Consider the following 18882-nt stretch of genomic DNA (forward strand, 5'->3'; position numbering starts at 1 on the left):
GAATCAATAAACACAATGAAATCCTTGGAGTAATGATGACACAAGATTTTTATTCAAGGTTCACTTGCATGCCGGCAAGTTACGTCCATGTTGTAGCCATTCACCCACTTGGAGATTCACGCGCTAATTGACATCACACGCCAAACCCGCAATTGGATGCCGCACAACCAACACAAGATGGGGATCCACAAGCTACGAGCAATCCACTAGAGATGCCTTTCGTGAACTCCCACGGGGAAGGCTCAAGAACCCCTCACAATCACCACGATCGGAGCCGGAGACAAACACCACCCTCCTCTCAACAATCCTCGCTGCACCAAACCGTCTAGGTGTGGCAAACACCAAGAGTAACAAGAGAAATCCACAGCAAAACACAATCACCAACTGCCTCTAGATGCAATCACTCAAGCAATGCACTTGGATCACTCAATCTCACTTTGATTTATACTATCAAGCAAAGAGATGAGTGGGAGGGAGTATGCTTAGCACAATGGGATTTATAGAATGTAAAAAATGTCAAGAGAGTTGCCCCATAGCCGGCCATCAACTATTTATAGACATCCCATTGAAAACATACCTGTTGGCCAACTCATTGGGCTGTTTGCGCGCGCACCAGACGCGCTGCTGGGTGCACCAGACGCGTTTGGCGCACAGTGTCCGGTTGCTCATTGGCTGCCACGTGTCCTAGCCGTTTGAAACTATCTGTTGGCGTGCAACGGCTAACTCACGCGCACTCATTGCGCTTGCATCGGACGCGTCCAGTCAACCGACCGGACTCATAAGACCCAGCGTCCGGTCGATACTCAGAGAGGTTCTAAACTGATTTTTTCTGACCGGACTCTCTTAGCGTCCGGTCCTCTCTCTGTCAGCACGAGTCAGCGGCCCAGGCGCCTCCAGTTGCTCCCGAGGGGCAGCGTCCGGTCGCCCTGGCCAGCGAGCCCGAGGCTAGGGTTAGCCATCGGACGCGTTCGGTCCCATGGGGCCAGCTTCTGATGCACCCAGGGTTAAGCACCGGACATGTCCGGTCCCACGGGGACCAGCATCCGGTTAGTTCTGTGAAACCCTGTCTTTTTTGTATAGGGCGTTGGTGGCACCGTCGGACACTCTGCCGGTGAAGTTTCGAACCCTTGCTTCCAATTTCCTGAAGCACCTGATGAGAAAAGGTGAGGACATTATTACATTTATAGATGAGTCCTTGTATTTAAGTTTTGCAAAATCTATTTGGTGGATTGATTCTGGTGCAACTATTCATGTTGCAAATTCATTACAGGAATTCCATACGAGGAGGACCCTGCAAAGAGGGGAAAGACACATTAAGGTAGTAAATGGAGTCAAAGCTGAAGTTGAAGCCATTGGAGAACTCCTATTAGAATTAAATGATGGCTTTGTACTTAGGCTTATAGATGTCCTTTATGTACCCTCTTTGCCAGAAACTTAATAAGTGTTTCACGTTTAGATGATGATGGATTTGATTGCCATTTTGGTAATGGCCAATGTAAGATTATGTTTAATCATAAGTGTGTTTGTCTTGCCTTCCGACAAGACGAGCTTTATTTGTTATCACTTTGTGAGAATGTGAACGTTGTGAGCACTAAGAATGAGAATGCCTCCTCGTCTATGAATGTAAGTAATGAGCGGAAGAGAATTCATGAAGTATCATCAAAATTATGGCACTATCATTTAGGCCATATTTCGAGGGGGAGAATAGAATGATTGATTAAGAAATCAATTCTTCCGCCATTAGAATTTTCAGATTTAGAACAATGCATTGATTGCATTAAAGGAAAGTATGTTAAGAAAATAAAGAAAGACGCCAAACGAAGCGTAGGAATTTTGGAAATAATTCACACAGATATCTGTGGTCCATTTCCTGTGAAAAGTGTGGATGGATATGATTCATTTATAACATTCACAAATAATTATTCTCGTTATGGCTATATTTATCCAATTAAGTAAATATCAGAAGCATTGGATAAATTTAAGAAATTTAAGGCTGAAGTAGAAAATCAGCATAATTTAAAGATTAAGATAGTAAGATCCGACCGTGGGGGGAGTACTATGGTCGACATACCCCATATGGACAAGTTCGTGGACCTTTTGCAAAGTTCTTGCAAGAAAAATGACATAGTTGTCTAGTACTCTACACCGGGCGAGCCTCAACAGAATGGAGTAGCTGAAAGACGCAACCGTACATTAATGGATATGGTGAGAAGTATGATAAGTTACTCCACTTTACCATTAAGTTTGTGGATGGGGGCGTTAAAAACCACCATTCATATTCTCAATCGAGTACCAAGCAAGTCGGTACCCAAAACTCCATATGAGTTGTGGAGAGGAAGAGAACCCTCACTTAACCATTTATGTGTGTGGGGCTGTCTAGCTGAGGCTAAAGTATTTATCCCAAACATTGGGAAGCTAGACTCCAAGACGGTCAGTTGCCATTTCATTGGCTATCCAGATAAGTCAAAATGTTATCATTTCTATTGTCCTGACAGACATACGAAGTTTGTAGAAACAAGACACGCTGTGTTCTTGGAGGATGAGATGGTGACGGGGAGCATGGTAGCGCGAGAAATTAACTTTCAGGAGAAGCGGGTATACGTGGCCACTCCGATGGTTCAGGAGCCATTTTTCTCACTACCTGTTACTGTTGCACCAATAGTGCAAGACACTATAGTGACGACACCGGTTGTTAGTTCTCCCGAGGCGACAATAAATGAACATGAGGAACCTGTCTTTCAGGATCCTATAGAGCCCATTGTCGCACATGAGGAAGAGCAACAACAGCCCCATATGGAACAAGCACCAACTAATGAGGCTCCCAAAAGGTCTCAAAGAGCCAGAAAATCAGCTATTCCTGATGACTATGAAGTCTATGTTAGTGAAGAATTTCAAATAGAGGGTGATCCCACCTCATTTGAAGAAGCCATGAGAAGCGCTCACTCGTCGAAGTGGCTTGAAGCCATGCAAGATGAAATGAGATCAATGAGCACCAATGATGTTTAGGACTTAGAAAAAATTCCTAAAGGAGCCAAGACAGTAGGCTGTAAATGGGTCTACAAAACTAAATATGACTCCAAAGGGAATGTGGAAAGATTTAAAGCACAACTTGTGGCGAAAGGCTTTACGCAAAGAGAAGGAATAGATTACAATGAGATATTTTCTCCAGTCTCATGTAAGGACTCTTTTAGAATCATAATTTTGTTAGTGGCATATTACGATTTAGAATTACATTAGATAGATGTAAAGACAGCTTTCCTTAATGGGGATTTGAATGAAAATGTTTACATAGCACAACCAAAAGGTTTTGTCATGAAAGGAAAAGAACGTATGGGATGCTGCCTAAAGAAATCCATTTACGGATTAAAACAAGCCTCAAGACAGTGGGTTTTAAAGTTTGATGGAACAATAAGGAAGTTTGGGTTTAAAGAGAATGTGGAGGACAATTGCATTTATGCAAAGTTTAAGAATGGGAAATTCATTTTCCTTATCTTGTATGTGGATGTCATCTTTCTTGCTAGTAGTGATGTTAATCTATTACTGGAGACAAAGAAGTTCTTGTCCTCAAATTTTGATATGAAAGATCTTGGTGAAGCTTTATTCGTTTTAGGAATAGAGATTCACCGAGATAGGAGAAAGGGAGTTTTAGGATTATCGCAAAAGGAATACTTAGAAAAGGTTCTAAAGAAGTACAGTATGCATGCATGTAAGCCTTCACCGGCTCCCATAGTCAAGGGCGATAGTTTTGGAGAATTCCAATGTCCTAGGAACCAATATGAGACTGATGGAATGAAAGCGGTTCCATATACTTCAGCTGTCGGAAACATATAGTATGCTCAAGTATGTACACGCCCTAACTTAGCTTTTGTTACCGGGATACTTGGCAGATATCAGAGTAATCCAGGAATAGAACACTAGAGAATGGTAGAGAAAGCTTTGTGTTATGTGCAAGGCACAAAAGGCCTCATACTAACGTACAAAAGATCTGATTCCCTACATATAGAGGGGTATTCAGATTCAGATTTTGCGGGAGATGTAGATGATAGAAAATCCACATCAGGCTATGTATTTACTCTCGTAGGAGGAGCTATATTGTGGAAAAGCTTCAAGCAAATCGTCACTACATCATCCACGATGTATGCCGAGTTTGTAGCATGTTATAAGGCCATGGGGCAGGTGAACTGGCTAAAGAAATTTATGCTCGGGTTGAAAGTGGTCGACGATATTTATAGACCACTCAAGTTGTACTGTGACAATGAGCTAGCAGTGTCTTATGCTCACAACAATAAGTCAAGTGGTGCTACCAAACACATTGACATAAAGTTTTATGTTGTGAAAGACAATGTCCGGGATCATTCTATTAGTCTCAAGCATATAAGTACAAAGAAAATACTTGTGGATCCACTTACAAAAGGCTTACCTCCTAATGTATTTAGAGAACACTTAGCCAGCATGGATTTATGAGAAAGCCTATGATCCCTAGACAATAAGGGCCTAGTTGAGAATCTGTTTCAGATCAGAGAGGTGTATTATAGCTATTAATCTAATGGTACTAGTCGTTATGATGAGGTATGCTCTATGCACTAATCTGTGATGGAATGGGAAAAGATAAAGTGTTCTAAGTTAAGTCATAAGCTGAGATCAAAGGGAGATTGTTAGTGTTGATCTCTTCCGACTTGGCCCAACGGTCGAGTCAGGCTCTGATCCTCGCCCTGATCGGCGGCACCCAACCAAATCATGGTTGGTGGGCCCCCATCATGCAGCGCCATATAAAGGAGGTGGGGGGCCAGGGCTCACAGTACGAGGTTTACTTGTGCCGCAACAAACCCCACTTACAAACGCTAGTCCGATCGAGAGGGGGCGCTGATAGCGACAAGAAGTTCCATCGCCACTGGATCTACGCCACCACCGTCCTTGACACCAGCTCGCCGCCACCAGGCTTCACCGCTGGGATGCCACCACCACCGGACACCGTCACCATGGCCTCATCATTCGCCAAGCTCGATGGTCAGCCACTTCTATCCCCACTCTCTCCCTCTCGGTTAAACTTGGTTAGGTCAAAGATCCATATGTTTCATCACTGTCAAGATAAGTTTTACCCGCAAGATCTGCAACTAGGTGATCCTAATTTCTAACAAGTCCATCTGCGGACCTCTACAACAGAGCTAGAGAAGGGGAAAGCCTAAAGGAAAAATGGAAAACTAAAGTGGTGGAGGCTGTTTGGGGCAGCCCCCTCATTCTTATTGAGGCTATTACACATTCCCAAATTGCCCCTAGCTAATTTGAGTGAACCACCTAACCCGAAAGGCATTATGGTCCAACTCTGAGATTTGTTGGTCCAACGGCCACACACCCTTCATGACTTAGCTTCGCCTCGACGCAAGCCTCGCAATGACGCCACGTGACGCCTCCGATTCCCGCCGGAACCACACCTGGGTTTTGATGCCCAAACACGAAAACCGCTCGACACGTGTCACCATCATCCTCGACTGCCCGGCCGTCAAGTCTTCCAGAGCCTCCGCTCGACTTGCCTGTCCGCCATCTTGACTTGGTCAACACGGTCACTCCTCCATGTACACTTGCTCTTGTCGATGACCCCAGGTGTTAGCCACCACTGTCGATCACCCGGCCTCACCGGTTCCTCAGTCCAAGCCCAGCATCTGTCCTTCACTACTCCCGGTCCATCGGCATGAACCCGCATGACCTTCACCTTCGCCATCGATCACTGCCTCCGAGCTCCACACCTGCACACCACAAGCTAAGAGACATGTTGCACAACCCAACTCACGCCACAGTTAATTCAACAACACAACCCGAAGCGCTACTCTCGTTGACAATCACTCATCACACAATGAACCACAAGGGCACATATCAACCTTGTGTTCACACTGGTACGTGGATTACACCTGTGTCATGGTGCCCAGCTAAGGAATTCATGAGTTCTTTCTAAACCAATGGCATGAACCACTATACCAACTCTCAGCCTGAAGGAATGACTGTGGCATGGACAACGACCTGACAATAATGTAATGGCATGATCGAGAGGTTGGATAAATATAATCCTTCCTAGCTATATATCTAGCTTGCCCTACTTCCATGCTTCCAATAAATGGCGAGCAAGCTATAGCTAGGTATAACTATATCAAAATGGTCTATGTTACTGTGGCTTAAATTGTAACAAATCTCGGTTTTTATGTGCCCATTAATTTAAACTGTTGTTTTCACAGCATATTTAGTGTGGTGCCCCTCTAGTTTCCTATGAACCCTAGATGTTAGCTTGCAAAAGAAGCAACATATACCACTAAGGTGTGCTAGGCCGTCTTGTTCAATAAAAATCGAGGATGTTGAAATCGATATATATACGTTAAACAAGATCAACACTGCATCGGTAGGATAGTGAATCATGGAATTACAAGTATCAGCATTGTAACAGCATCTCTAGCAGGGCCACTAGAGCTCTCAAAAATAAGAGGCCCCTCAAATCTATCTCTCTCTCTCTCTCTCAACGCTCTGGGGACCCTTCTCCATCACTACTACAAAAAACATTTCTAGGGGCGGCTGGTAATCCTTTGTAGGGGCGGTTTGCCTAGCCGCCCCTATGCAAGGGTCTCTACAAATCATGCATTTGTAGGGGCGGTTCCCAGGCCGCTCCTACAAATCAATTTGTAGGGGCGGCTCGTATTACTAGCCGCCCCTACAAATCGATTTATAGGGGCGGCTGTAGTACCAGCCACCCCCTACAAACAGGTATTTGTAGGGGCGATTCGATCTAGAACCGCCCCTACAGTATGTTTTCCCGCCAAAAAATTTTCAAATTTACAATTCAAAATCGCGTTGCCGAACGTCCCACGACCAACGTTCCGAACCGTGTTCACGTTGCCGAACGCCCCACGACCAACATTCTGAACCGCGTTCGCGTTGCCGAATGCCTCGCGACCAGCGTTCTGAACCGTGTTCGCGTTGCTGAACGCCCCGCGACCAGCGTTCGTGTTGCCGAACGCCACGTGACCGCGACTACAAGCACAAGAGTATTCTATAAACTACAATTACAAGTCCAATTCACAAGAATATATACAATCCATCATTAAATATATAAATTCCATACACATTGTTATCAACGTCCTAGAGCTAGCCTTTCAGTCTCACGAAGGTGTTGGTACTGAGGATTTGTACCTAACTCAGACTCTCGGTCATGATAGGCGCCTCTGACATGTACAATCTGGTCCAATATGAAGTTGCAAAGGTCGCCGACAAGCTCTAAGAGTTGGTCATCCTTGTATGGGTCTCTTTTCATTCCTTTCTCTTCTCTCCACTACAAGAGAACAAGTTTCGGTTTAGTATTTCATACCATTTATGAAGTTTTTATATTACGGGTGAAGAGGTTCAAACTTACCCTTAAGGGGTGTCTCCTGTAGGCACCGGTGTTACTCATTATAGAACATATATAGTATCCACAATGTACACTCCCAGGCTTCTGGTTGGGGCACTGTGTGTTTTGCATATGAAAATGTTAAGTAATTCTTTTGACAGCCATGTAATGGAGTACTGAAGAAGTAAGTTACACTTACCGCACATAGTGTTTTTATAGCCAACTTTTCCTTCTTTGCTGGATCATGCCTTCCATGATGATTAGTGACATAGAACCTAAATGCCCTGTTCAAATTATTTTAGCAAATACAACTTGTTAGTATCCAAAAGTGAATGTTACAAGTATGTATACAAACATATAAGCTAATGAGGATTGTCGATATGTATACGTCTTGAGAATCGATATGAAGTCTTTGTATATCACCGTGTCCTTATGTAATGAATCAAAGACCCATGCCATGCTCCTCCCGATATCGACGGCTATACAAATCCAGTGGTTGCTGCATGGATTTAATCATAGAACTAGATAAGCTCTTTTGCATCGAATAAAATATATCGAACAAATCTTTAAGTATAGAGTTGAGCTTACTCAAAGTTGTATGGTAGCCATATAGTAGAGTGTTGTTGGAGATTTTTGAAAGCCTGGGCAATGTATGCCGCAACCTTAAGGGACTCTTCCCTTAGTTTCGCCGTACGGATGTGCTCTTTCTCCCGAAGAGTCTTTGCAGCAGCTAGCTCTTTGGCATCAAGTGTCCACCGTTTAGGGTAATTGAAATTTGTTTGGGCTATAGCTTGAGGGTCCACATACCCGGCTTTCACACTTGGCATTTGTTTGACAATGTGCACTTGCATTCTATAAATCACGGCGTGGGTTAGTTACAACAAAATTCAAAGATTACATTCATATCATATCGGGAGGACAAGGACTTATAGGCACCACGTGCAAATTAGATTCATCTCCATTTCTCCCAGGTGAAAGCATGTTTGCATGTCATTGAAGTCAAAGACAATTTTCCCTGCTGGGCTTCCAAATGTGCCGGTGGGGAAGCATGCTTGTATGATATTTATGCTCATTGGGAGAACACGCAAGTACCAATCATGGAACCTTCTCATTCCAAGTGGTAGGCGCTGGATGTCCTAGTTTAGTAGGAAGGGCTTGCCTCTTTCATATGTTTTCGGGCAATCCTTTGACCATTTGATGGCATCAACATTTGGATACTGCTTTGCAATTTGGTGGAGTTTGCTAGTGACGGCCTCCTCAGAACCCCGTGATGGGACTTTTTTAACTTGGTTCTCAGGCTTGAATTGGTCATCAAAATACCACTTGGACACCGACGAGACGTCTTTGATCAGAACATAAACTGGCCTTATGGTGATTGGATGCTTCTTTCGAAGTTCCCATTCAAGCACATCCTTGTCTTCTTGTGCTGCAGCTTCTTAAGGAGGCACTCGTTGTTCATGTATCGGTTGTGCTTGTTGAGAAGACTGTGGTATCTCATGATGCACTTGCTTGGTACAAGCTGGAGAAGGTTGTGGCATCTCATGAGGCACATGCTCACTAGGAGGCGGGGAAGAATGTGGCATCTTAGGAATATGGGGGTCATGAGACGGTGAAAATATCTCCCCGACCTCAACAACTCGCTCCAAATTTGGGAGAGGGGGAGGCGACGAAGAAGTAGTCAATATAATGTCCCATTTGTGCTAGAGGATGAACTGCCCCATAACGTCTCCGAGTAACGCCAGCCCCTTGGGAGTTGCATTGTCTATCCTCCACTACATGAACTCGGGCTTCACTATATGCACCTTGACCCTAGTGTAGTCCAGAGGTATCTTATTATTGTGGTGTAAGCCACCGGGAGGATGTGCCACACCCGTTGCCACCTCCATCACAGTGTTCTACCGGCCGCTGAGAAACACCAAGGTGCAACTAGTTGGTTCCCGTATGCGATTGACTAGGGTTCTAGCTACAGTGGAACCTTGGCTGCTTGGAACTTTCGGAGGGCTGCCAACTAATGTCAGTTCTCCCAGCGGCGTCACTAATATCCGTGGCTCCGTAGACAGTCCTTGCTCCTCCAGCGCCTTTGCAACTAGAGCCTTCAATTGGAGCTCAAGACTAGTCTCCCGGTCTCGGCCATGTTTCTTATACATGTGCCTGTCCTCTTCGAATCTTTGCTTCCAGGTCATCCTTTTCCCTAGCCCCCTGGTATGGCCTGTGTGCTCCTTGTTTCCCAAGCCAAGGCTAAGCTCGTCCCTCTCTCTTGAAGGATTGAATGAGCCCTTCTCCTTGTCTTCAGCATATTTTAGTATCCTTGATACCGCCTCTTGGGTCTCTGGCTTATCAAACTTAAGATTACTATTTGATGATTCTGTACTCCTCGCATATATCCAGTTCCTTGAGCGTACCTTCAAATTTGTCACATCGATATTCCCAGCAGCTGTGGCCTCTTCGTCCATCTTCCTAAACTGCTCTTCCTTGGCATAGTAGCCACCGGGGCCTAGATGATGGTGGTGTTTGTTCCTCTTCGCCAGCTCGGTGTTACGGGCACTGAGCTCCAATGCCTCCGGTGAAGTCTTCTGAGCCACAAGCTCCTCCCATTGACTAGGAGTTATTTTGCCGAACTCATTGAAGGGAGTTAACCCCTTTTGGATATACTTTGTGTTGAGCTCCGACCTCCAATGTCAGAATGACTCTCCCATCATCCTGATAGCATTTTTTTACCAATTCGTGCTTACCCTCTGAAAATCTAAAATTGACCTTCAGCTACCTATCCCATAGTGCATTCTTTGTGTTCTCTGGTACCTCTTTCTAGTTAGGGATTGCTGGGTTCAATTTATCTCTTACTAGGGCCCCGACCGCATTACGGAATTTTCCTCTTAATTCCTTCGGCTCAAGAATATCCCCTGCTAGCCCGACCTCTGTTATCACATAACATGCCTTATCTGGATATAGATTTAATTTTCTATCCCCTCATTTCCTCTTAGGCTTAGTAGTCGTGGTTGTGTCTTGAGTTTGTGGAGCAGAGGTATCGTGATCCATCTCTGTGGCTATTGCCTCTGCTTTCCTTTCCTCTACTCCGTCTTGTCCAGCGAGATGTCGTGGACGTCAACGTCGTCTTTTCTGAGTTTTAGGAGTGACCTGTATATACGATAGGTCAAAGTGTTAGCAGAGGTAACACAGCCAAAGCTTTAGCAAAATTTACAAGCTAAGGCTTTTTCCCTACCTCCTCGTTCGGGCCAAAATCCTTGTCCAAATCTTCCTCCATTGGCCTCCTTCTGGCTTCACGTGGGAAAGGATCCTCGAGACTTTGATATCCCTCTTCTGAGTCATCATCATCATCATCCTCTTCTTCTTCACCTTCAGCAGCCTCTCCTGCTCTTCCTTCTGCTCCCCATTCCTCCTCGTCACACTGCTCCTGAGTAAGCATCACTTCTAGATCCTTTTCTAACTCGTTATCAAACTGCTCCTAAGTTAGCTAGTCCTCTAGTGCTTGCTCCTCATTGGTTGGGTGCTCATCATGCTCGGGGCATCGGGCTACACTGTCTGGTGTCCGCGACATTATTTCGCGCTTTGTTCTAATAGATGCAAGAAAGTGTACTTTAGGTACGCGAGAAGGTATAAGAAATCAAAAAGGGCTATAAACCAAAGTAGCCCTATAAAACAACAATATATAAAAAAAGAGTAGTAGCAGTGGTAGAGGCCTCAGAAACATGTCAATCATCATCTGATCTCGAACTTGGAGCATCAAGGCATCATAACAGAGAAGAGAGGAGAAGGTAATGTAGGGGCGGCTGCTAATGATGCCAAGTTCCTCACAAGTTCTTGATCATCAGCTCATATTCCATATAATGTATGGACTTGGACAATTTCATCATCGACAAAACAAAGGAGAGGAGAGGAGAGGGAAGATTTGGCAAAAAAACCAACAGCTGCTTAGCAAACAAAGTGCAGCAGCTAATGGCAAAAGACAGGACAACAAGTCCTGGGCGAATCCTAGGAGATTTGGCAAAAAAAGCAACATCAGCCAACAGTTAGTAGCTAGAAGTAGCCACTTAGGAGTAGTAAGTAGAAAGTAGTTGAGTAGAGTAAGTGTAGCAGTAGAGTGGTAGTAGTAGAGTAAGAGCAGCAACCACTTAGGAGTACTAGTAGGAGCATCACTGAAAGAAGAGCAGCAGTAGGAGTAGCAAGTTCAGGGAGGAGGAGTAATAGGAGTAGTAAGAGGAGTAGTAGTAGGAGTAGTAAGAGGAGGAGTAGGAGGAGGAGTAGTAGTAGTAGGAGGAGTGGTAGGAGGAGTAGTAGTAGTAGCAGCAGCAGCAGCCACTATACACCAGCAGTATATAAGCAAAAAATAGAGAAGGAGTAGTAGTAGGAGCAGGAGGAGTACTAGTAGGAGTAGTGGTAGGAGTAGGAGTAGTAGTAGTAGTAGCAACAACCACTACACACCAGCAATATATAAGCAAAAAAACAGAGAAGGAGTGGTAGTAGTAGAGTAAGAGCAGCAGCCACTTAGGAGTAGCAAGTAGTAGTAGTAAGTAGAAAGTAGTAGAGTAGAGTGGTAGTAGTAGAGTAAGAGCAACCGCCACTTAGCAGTAGAGTGGTAGTAGTAGGTGCTATAATGACAGATTATATATCAAAAAAAAGAGTAGTAGCAATGGTAGAGGCCTCAGAAACATGTCAATCATCATCTGATCTTGAACTTGGAGCATCAAGGCATCATAATAGAGAAGAGAGGAGAAGGTAATGTAGGGGCGGCTGCTAATGATGCCAAGTTCCTCATAAGTTCTTGATCATCAGCTCATATTCCATATAATGTATGGACTTGGACAATTTCATCACCAGTAAAACAAAGGAGAGGAGAGGAGAGGGGAGATTTGGCAAAAAAACCAACAGCTGCTTAGCAAACAAAGTGCAGCAGCTGATGGCAAAAGACAGGACAACAAGTCCTGGGCAAGTCCTAGGAGATTTGGCAAAAAAAGCAACAGCAGCCAACAGTTAGTAGCTAGAAGTAGCCACTTAGGAGTAGTAAGTAGAAAGTAGTTGAGTAGAGTAAGTGTAGCAGTAGAGTGGTAGTAGTAGAGTAAGAGCAGCAACCACTTAGGAGTAGTAGTAGGAGCATCACTGAAAGAAGAGAGCATGTAGGAGTAGCAAGTACAGGGAGGAGGAGTAATAGGAGTAGTAAGAGGAGGAGTAGTAGGAGTAGTAAGAGGAGGAGGAGTAGGAGGAGTAGTAGTAGTAGTAGGAGGAGTGGTAGTAGTAGTAGTAGTAGTAGTAGTAGCAGCAATAGTAGCCACTACACACCAGCAGTATATAAGAAAAAAATAGAGGAGTAGTAGTAGGAGCAGGAGGAGTACTAGTAGGAGTAGTGGTAGGAGTAGTAGCAGTAGTAGTAGTTAAGTAGTAGTAGTAGTAGCAACAGCCACTGCACACCAGCAGTATATAAGCAAAAAAAATAGAGAAGGAGTGGTAGTAGTAGAGTAAGAGCAACAGCCACTTAGGAGTAGCAAGTAGTAGTAGTAAGTAGAAAGTAGTTGAGTAGAGTAAGTGTAGCAGTAGAGTGGTAGTAGTGGAGTAAGAGCAGCAATCACTTAGGAGTAGTGGTAGGAGCATCACTGAAAGAAGAGCAGCAATAGGAGTAGCAAGTACAGGGAGGAGGAGTAATAGGAGTAGTAGGAGGAGTAAGAGGAGGAGGAGTAGTAGTAGGAGGAGTAGTAGGAGTGGTAGGAGTAGTAGTAGTAGTAGTAGTAGCAGTAGCAGCCACTACACACCAGCAGTATATAAGCAAAAAAATAGAGAAGGAGTAGTAGTAGGAGCAGGAGGAGTACTAGGAGGAGTAGTGGTAGGAGTAGTAGTAGTAGTAGTAGTAGCAACAGCCACTACACACCAGCAATATATAAGCAAAAAAATAGAGAAGGAGTGGTAGTAGTAGAGTAAGAGCAGCAGCCACTTAGGAGTAGCAAGTAGTAGTAGTAAGTAGAAAGTAGTAGAGTAGAGTAAGTGTAGCAGTAGAGTGGTAGTAGTAGAGTAAGAGCAGCAGCCACTTAGCAGTAGAGTGGTAGTAGTAGGTGCTATAACACTAGCAATATAGTAAATGAAGCACAAGAACATAGTGAAGCTCGTAGGTTATTGTACTAGTGACAGTAATCTAACACTGATAACTGAGTATATCTCCAATGGAAAGCTCGATTACATGGATCCTGAATATCTCCATACAGGATGTCTTACCCCAAAGAGTGATGTCTATAGTTTCAGAATAGTTCTCTTGGAACTAATAGCTAGAAAAAGGGCAAAGTAGGGTGATATTTACCTAGTTGGAACTTTTGCCGACCCAAAGTCAAGGGATTTGAGGGGACTATTTGATTTAGAAATAGCGAACAAAAACAACATAGGGATTCTTCAACAGATGGTGAAACTAGCAAATGAATGCCTCAGACGAGATAGAAATGAACGTCTTAAAATGACTGATGTGGCAGAACGCCTTCACGTGATTAAAAAAAGGTGAGGACTAGATAAGAAAACAGACGTCCCCAATCCATTTTGGAATCATTCTATTCATGGTACAAGAAGAGTAGCTTTCTTGAGAGAAATGCTAGCAATCATAAGATTCTATCAGAACTAAGAAATGTAACAAGATTCACAAAGGAGGAGATAAATGATGTCACAGAGAATTGCTCTTGTCTACTTGGGGAAGGTAGACCAGCTAAATTCTTTAAAGGAACACTTGAGGATAATACAACTGTGGTGGTGTGGAAATTTCTTTATGAAGACTAAGAAAAGGCATTCATCAATGGAGACATCATCTTGTCTCAAATTGTTCACAAGAATATTATCAGACTTTTTTGTTGTTGCTTGGAAGCTGAAAGTGTGATATTGATATATGAGTATGCTAATAAAGGTAGCCTCATGGACATTTTAGGCAGCCAGGAAGATTTTCCCCTAGACAAACGTATTGGGATTGCAATTAAGACTGCAGAAGTATTATAGTACCTCCATTCATCAACTACTGGTATCATTGGACATGGTAATGTTGCAGCATCTACTATACTTCTAGACAATAACTTTTTGCCAAAGCTCATAGATTTTTCAGGGGCATGTAAGCTTATCACGGAGACTGAAATTACTGCCAGGGATGGTGTAATTACGCGTAATTTTCTTGAGAACATACTCAACAACTACCCAAATCACTTTACGTCAGTGTTGAAGAATCTAGAAAATGACGTGTACAGGTTTGGCGGTGTTCTATTTGCACTCATTAGTAGGGACAACAATACTAGTTTAGATGAGCTTGTCTTAAGATTCACCGAAGCTTACCAGACAGATGATAGTGGGAAGGCGATCTTTGATAAGATTATAATAGTTGAACAAGAGATCATTGTACTCGAAGATCTGGTGAGATTGGCACTAAAGTGTACAATCTTGAATGTTGATGAGATGACTATGAGACCAACAATGAAGGAAGTAGTAGAACAACTTCACAAGATTAGAAGATCTTGGAAGGGGCGCACAGCAGAGGTGGCTACACTAGAATCGAACAAGCACTTGAAATCAATTGAGAAGCAGGAAAGAGTGGATATGAACTCACATTAGGCCTGGGTCGCCTGGGCCTGGACCGGCGTAGTGCCTGCAGCTGGCTAGCGGTGGCCACCCCGAGCACGGCCGACTCGTAGGTGTCGATGTTCCCGACGATCTTCTTGGTCGACTGCAGGTACACGTACGCCTCCACGGAGACCAGTGCAGACAGTGGCTCCCACTGCCTGGAGTGGAACAGGAAGCCGAGCTCGGCGGGGCGGGTGCAGAGATGGGGCCGCCGCCGACCAGTCAGAAACCCTAGGTCGGGGAGGAGCAGGTGCGCGGTGCGGGGAGGGGGCGCGCGGGTGCGGGGAGGGGAGGCAGCCTGACGGCATCGGAGAAGAAGAGAGCGCCCAATAGGCAACTCCCGTGTGTGGCCTTGAATATATAGTCGGGATAATTTGTAGGGGCGGTTCCTGATCCAGCCGCCCCTACAAATAGTTTCTATTTTTTAAATAATAAATTCTATATTTTTTATATCATAAAAACACAAAATAATATAAAAAATTGTGTATATGCACAAATATAATATTTTGTATTATTCTATATATGAAGAAATATATATATAAACAATTGTGGTCAAAACAATATAGAAAACAAAAAAAACAAAAATTAAAAATTTGAATTTTAAAATTTCGACTACAATTTTATGACATTAAATGAAATAAAATGAAAATGTTGTAAACATAAAAGTTGTATAACTCATCAACATGTACAACTTTTATTTTGGTCATCTTGTCATGTGACTTTGTTTGAACGATTCAAATTTTGAAATTCAAACAATTTCAACTTGAAACAATATTTTGAAAGAGTAAATGATTTCAGATGAAAAACTCATGAATACCAAAGTTGTAGAACTCATCAATATGTACAACTTTTATTTTGATCATATTTTTATTTGACTAAATTTGAACAGTTGAAATTTTGAATTTCACTAAATGACAACTTCAAACAAGATTTTGAAACCTTAAATGATTTCAATAATAAAAGTCGTGAACATAAAAGTTGTTGAACTCCTCACTATCTACAACTTTTATTTTGGTCACTTCTTCATGTGATAAAGTATTAGTAAACATTGTTCATAAATACACATATGACTCAGTTTCATGAACTATACGAGAAACATGTTGATTTGTAAACAATGTTTACTATCACTTTGTTAGATGAAGAAATGATCAAAATAAAAGTTGTAGATCTTGATGAGTTATACAACTTTGGTATTCAACACTTTTTTAGCTGAAATCATTTAATGGTTGAAAATCTCGTTCGAACTTGTCATTTTTGTAAATTTGAAAATTTGAAGTGCTCAAACTTTGTCAAATGAAAAGAATGACGAAATCAACACACTAACTTGATAGGGCAAGATTTTAGAAAATTTTAGAAAAAAAATCATCACATTTGGAGTTAGTATGAGGGAGAAAGACTAGTTACAAATTTTACCCAGAGATTAAAAAATAAAAATCACAACTGTTCATGATGATCAATGATGAACAAGTGTGATTTCTCTTTTTAATCTGTGGCTGAAACTTGTAACTAGTTTTTCTCCCTCATACTAACTCCAAATGTGATGGTTTTTTCCCTAAAATTTTCTAAAATCATGCTCTATTATTTTAGTCTAGTCATCTATCTTTGTCACTAATTTTGAACAATTCAAATTTTAAATTTCAGAAAATGACAGCTTCAAACATGATTTTCAAACACTAAATGATTTCAACTGTAAATGTGATGAATATAAAAGTTGTATAACTCATCAAGATCTCCTACTTTATTTTGGTCATTTCTTCATTTCTTTAAGTGTTAAGTGATTTTATAAAGTTTTAGTAGTAATAGAGTGGATGCTCAAATAGAGTCATCTGGATGTTGCAAATGGTAGTCTCACACACATGCATAAATGTAGTCTCACACACATACAAAAATATATAGTCTTACACACGTACATAAATATATAGTCTCACACGCATGCATAAATGAAGTTTTACAAACACACACTTACACAAACACTCCACGTTCAACAACTAGCTAGCCCGCTGTAATGACTTTCCCCTTGACACCTTTTCGTTCCCATGGCAATATGTCTTTGGGGAGGTTCTTTTCCACAACACTGATCTTCTTAGGAAAGTCTATGAATAGCGGCATCTCAATGTAGTTATTGTAAGCTTCAACATCGTCCACGCCATCAACTCCAATAATGTGCTGTTTCCCGAAGGCAACCACGTGCTTTGTCTTCTTCTTCGGCGGGAGGTTACTTTATGGGTCAGACATATAGAAAACTTGTGCGACATGTGAAGCGAGCACCCAAGGGTCATCTTGGTAGCCTAGATTCTCGAGGTCCATGACTCTCAATCCAATCTCGTTCAGTTGGTGTTGTTTGATCCAGCGGCATCGAAACAGGGCCATCGTTATATCCCTTTCAAAGTCAAGTTCCCATATCTCTTCAATGATGCCAAAGTATTGGATCTTTCGCCCCAATCCATCGAGAGCCTCTATTCGAACGCCGCTGTTTTGGTTCACATATTTACTATCCTTTGCGTGGGTATAGTACGTATACCCATTGATGTCATAAGCATTCCAAGATGTCACCTGTCTCGATCGCCCCTCTGCCAACCTACTGATGGTAATAGAGTCTATGGTTTCTCTAGGCGGTATGTTTTGGTCCTTCAACCATGTAGTTAGTCATTGCTTGTGTTGTTTCATGACCCAATCATCCAAATGGCCATTTCTCTCTGCCATAATGGTTGCCAAGTGTTCATCAATATACGGTTGCATCAGTTGTGTACTCTGTAAGACACTGTAATGCGCCCGACTCACCTCTTTGTAATCATGGTCCATCGATGAACACTTTTCTACCACTGGTGCCCTTCCCGGCCAGCCTTCCCTTGTGACAAGAATCGGGTTTACCAATCCCTTTCTATACTTTTAGGTACTCTTGACAGCACTCGACGACTTCTTCAGTACTGTAACCCTCTATCATGGAGCCCTCTGGGTATGCTCGATTATGCACGTATCGACTTAGAACCGACATGACCCACTTGTAGGACCACATTTCATACAAGTAGCAAGGGCCTAGCGCCTGTATCTGATGAACCATGTGAATCATGAGATGTGGCATTATATCAAAAAAAGCAGGAGGTAAACACATCTCCAGTTGGTTTTGTGTCTCTACCACAAATTCATGTAGGTTACTCAGCTCTTGCGTGCCAATCGTCTTCTGTGAGATCTTTGAAAAGAAGTAGCACATGCGGGTGATGGCCATTTTTAAGAACTCTAGCTTTATAGCCCTGATTGAAATAGGTAGAAACACTGTCAGCATCACATGGCAATCGTGAGCCTTGTAGTGTGTTATTGACAAGTCTTTCATCGACACTAGCTTCTTAACATTTGCTGAAAACCCAGTCAGGACTTTGATCCCCCTCAGGAAAGTGCATATAGCTCTCTTCTCGTCTGGTGTTAGGTTGAAGCACGCCACGGGCAGAGTGTATTTTTCATTAGCCTTAGGTACCGGGTGAAGCTGTGGCATCACGTTTAGCTACACCATGTCTTTCCGTGCTTTCAGACCATCCTTTGACTTGCATGTGTCCATCAAGGTAGCAATGAGACTCTCAAAGACATTCTTCTGCATGTGCATAGCATCAATGGCATGGGGGACCCCCAAGTCTGGCCAATAAGGTAGACACTGAAAGAAGATCGATTGTTTCTTGAAAGGTATGCCTTCGACAGAAGGTGTGCTTCTATCTCTGTTCGTCCCATCCGGATTCTTCTTTCCTTAGATGACGCATTTCTTTTTCACCATTCTATACACATGTTCTCCGTTATGACGTCTCTCTGGAGGGGGTTCAATCTCCGGGGCGCTATCATAAAATCTAAAGAACAATTTGCTATGGTACTTATGACTTATCTTTAAGAAGCATCGGTTCCTTAGATAAACTATCTTTTTGGATGCATCTAGGTAC

At 42.9% G+C, this 18882-nt stretch overlaps 1 pseudogene; it reads left to right on the forward strand.

The window, feature by feature from the left end:
• The first annotated feature begins 13553 nt into the window (after window positions 1–13553).
• Window positions 13554–14950, forward strand: LOC136480125 (putative wall-associated receptor kinase-like 16; annotated as a pseudogene).
• Window positions 14951–18882: the final 3932 nt, after the last annotated feature.

The sequence above is a fragment of the Miscanthus floridulus genome, chromosome 9 (assembly GCF_019320115.1).
Source record: "Miscanthus floridulus cultivar M001 chromosome 9, ASM1932011v1, whole genome shotgun sequence".
Taxonomy (NCBI): Eukaryota; Viridiplantae; Streptophyta; class Magnoliopsida; order Poales; family Poaceae; genus Miscanthus; species Miscanthus floridulus.